This window comes from Punica granatum, chromosome 1 (assembly GCF_007655135.1).
Source record: "Punica granatum isolate Tunisia-2019 chromosome 1, ASM765513v2, whole genome shotgun sequence".
Lineage (NCBI taxonomy): Eukaryota > Viridiplantae > Streptophyta > Magnoliopsida > Myrtales > Lythraceae > Punica > Punica granatum.
Window position 1 is genome coordinate 45,747,673 of NC_045127.1, and position 3,850 is coordinate 45,751,522.

Sequence of the window (3,850 nt, forward strand, 5' to 3'; positions counted from 1 at the left end):
ACAAAGAATTTTTTCTTTAAAATGAAGTTCTTGACAGTCTCTGCCCTGTGGGAAGTGTGTGGAGACCAATCTACTGCAAGGAGCTGCTACCTTGCTTTTCTAAAAGGGAAGAACTTAGCCCAACCTACCCTAGTTATCGAAGGGGATATAACTCGCGTATGGAATTAGAAGCTGAGCGACTCTTCCTAATTGAGGAAATCTATGAGAAAACCTTGGCTGGAGGACAAGTCATCTGAGTAGGCTCCTAGCTGTCCTAAGCTCAAAAACAAAATCTACTCCAGTTCCTAGAGAATAACTTTGATGCGTTCGCTTGGAAGTTGTCTGACATGCCAGGCATTGACCATCGCATCATCACTCACAAGTTGGGGATAAGAAAGGATGCAGTCCCAGTCAAGCGGAAAAAATAGCCTATCTTCGGATAGAGAAAGACCGCTATCAACCAAGAAGTTGAGAAGTTACTCGAGGCAAGCTTTATCGGGAAAGTGAGATTTCAGGAGTAGGTAGCGAATGTAGTGCTAGTCAAGAAAGCGAATTGCAAGTAGAGGATATGCGTTGACCACACTGATCTCAACAAAACCTACCCCAAATATGCTTATCCGCTCCACCGAATCAACCAGATGGTTGACGCGACTGCTGGACATCAACTCCTTAGCTTCATGGATGCCTATTCTAAATACAATCAGACACAGATGAGCCTAGAAAATGAGCATCACATAGCCTTCTTTGCACATGAGGGCGTTTTCCTGTTATAAGGCGATGCTCTATGGGTTGAAAAATGCAAGACCAACTTATCAAAGGCCGGTGGACATTATGTTCACTCACCATATAGGCAAGAATGTGGAGGCTTAAGTGGACAATATGATCGTAAAGTCTATAAAAGCAGAGGACCTTGTGAGGGACCTAGAAGAAATTTTTTGTGTCCCTAGGAAGCACGACATGAAGCTAAACCCTACTAAGTGTACCTTCGATCGGGAAAATTCCTAGGGTACATGATCACCCAGAGAGGCATTGAGGCCAACCTTGAGAAGGTGTCAATCATTCTCGACATCCTCGCAATCCAATATGAAGGACATCCAAAGACTTACTGGGAGATTAGCTGCACTCAGTCACTTCCTCGTGAGATCAGGAAACAGATGCTTGCCTTTCTTCAAGATGTTGAAGGGAACTAAAAAGACTAGGTATTTGAGTGGACTCAGGAGCATGAAAAAGCGTTCCAAGAACTTTAAAAGGTATCTCACTTCTTTGCCCCCACTCGCTAAGCATGAGGTAGGGAAGGCTCTTTACCTCTATCTCAAGTCAGCGAGAACGCGATAAGTGTCGCCCTCGTCAAATTCAGAGGCAAGGATCACAAACCGGTCTATTTTATCAGCAAATTGATGCTACCTTCTGAGAAGAGGTACATGGACATAGAAAAGTTTGCATTCGTGCTCATCACAGCTGCAAGAAAGCTCAGACACTATTTCCAAGCACACCCCATCGCGATACTCTCAGATCAACCCTCAGGGAAATTCTTCATAGACCAGACGCCTCTAGTCGACTAACTAAGTGGGCAGTTGAGCTCACCAAATTCAGCCTCGAGTACGGGAAGAGGAAGGCAATAAAAGGTCAAGTGCTGCCCGATTTTGTCGTTGAAATGGCACAGGCACCGCTCCTGATGCAAAATAAGAACCTAATGCAGATAGGTAGATTCTCATGACTAATGGCTCCTTGACCAGAATAAGAACCTAATGCAGATAAGTGGATTCTCATGAATGATGGCTCCTCGACCAGCATGGGAACAAGTGAAAGCTGCATCTTAATCCCACCTAAAAGGGAGTTGCTCAAATACTCGCAAGTGCTCATCTTCCTAGCCATGAATAATGAAGCTGACTATGAGGCTCTGATTACAAGGCTCATGATTGCCAAGGGAGCTGGAGTTGAGAAGGTTTTGGTCAAATGTGATTCCCAGCTGATTGTCAACCAGGTTAAAGGTGAGTATGAGCTATTAGAAGACAAAATGAAGACTTACGCCAATAGAGCAAGAGAGTTGCTAACTAGTTTCAAGAAGGCACACATAAAGTCGATCCGACGCCACGATAACACTCTCACGGATTCTTTTAAGTACGATTCTTTAAGTAAACGCACAGTCGCAGCTCCCTCAGCAGCTGAGGTACACTTCGTCCAACACCCAAGATATTTTTGCGGCGTATACCCCTACTGAGGTCCTACAGATCGACAACTTTGATAATTGGATGGTGTCCATTATTCAGTTCATCCAAAGTGGCGTAATGCCTAGCGACTCAAAAGAAGCAAAACGAATAAGAGCCCTCACTCCTCAGTACATCGTTATGGACTGAATATTATACAAGCGAGACTACACACTACCACTGTTGAGGTGTGAAGACAAGAAGGACGCGAATTATGCGCTTAGAGAAATCCATCAGGAGATAGCTAAAGCTCATGAGGGAGCAAAAAGCCTAGTATTGAAAGCACTTCGACAAGGTAGTTATTGGCTCATCATGAACGCAGACGCGAAGGAGCTAGTACAGAAGTGCCAGCAATGTCAAGAGTTCGCGAGTTCTACTAATCAACTATCAACTGAACAGATAGCCATTACTTCCCCTTGGCCTTTTGCTAAGTGGGGAATTGATATAGTAGGACCACTTCTTCCAACACCTGTGCAAAAGAATTTTCTCATAGTAGCAGTCTATTATTTCTCAAAGTGGATTGAGGCAAAGGCATTCGCTTCAATTACTGAGAAAGCTATTGAGAAGTTTGTCCAACACAACATCGAATGTTGATTTGGAATATCTCGAATACTCATCTCTGATAACGATACTCAATTCGACTCGAAAACTTTTAGAGAATTCTGCAAGAGACTCGACGTAGAATGGAAATTACCTGCACTCGCGCACCCTCCATCTAACGGGCAGACGGAGGTCTCCAACAGAACACTCTTGCATGGCATCAGAACGAAGGTAGACGCACTGGAAGGACACTGGGAAGACTAACTCCATAATGTGCTTTGGTCCTACAGAATTACCATGAGAAAAGGGCGACATGACAAACCCCATTCAATCTGGTCTATAGCTTTGAAGTTGTCCTCCCAGTCAAGATTGGGCTGAGAACGCGCCGAATACAAAGTTTTGATGAATAAGAGAATACTACTTGTCTGAAGCTCACCTTGGACTGCATTAAGTAAAAACGCCTGGAAGCGGACGCTAGGATTATAAAGGCAAAAGAATGGGCTGTTCGCATTACTTCAACAAGTGAGTGAAACCCAAGCGCTTCGCCTTGAGAGACTTGGCCTTGAGGAAAAATATCTTCTTAGGTAGAGCAGGCAACAAACTGAATTCTAAATGGAAAGGCCGGTAGTACCAGGTCGTTAAAGTCTATGGCCTAGGAACCTATCAGCTGAAGGACATGGAAGGCAAAACACTCCCACGTCCTTTTATTGCGGAGCATCTTCGCAAGTATTATTAGTAGCGAGGTACGCGCACATTTAAGCTTTTGAGTAATAGGTTTATTTCATGCATACTAGGTTTCCTTCCAACATCTTACAGTCTTGTTAGCTCCTTGTCGAGCCATTTCAATGTTGTTCATTAATAAAGCCCGTTTTCCGCTAAACACTGCTTATTCATAAATTATGCATGCATTGTCTCTAAAATGATCGTTAATTAAATCATCTCGGATGCAACCAAGTGACTAGCTGAGATAGAGCGACAAACTCCTCTCTAACACTATTTGTTGCGATGTCCTTCCCCGTTGCGCATTTTGAGCTGCTTGGAGTAGTGACTTCAGCTGGTCGAGGGCTTCTAGGGGTCTAATCGCCTTCTAGGTCAACCACCTCCTCGTTTGTGCGTGTCTCAGG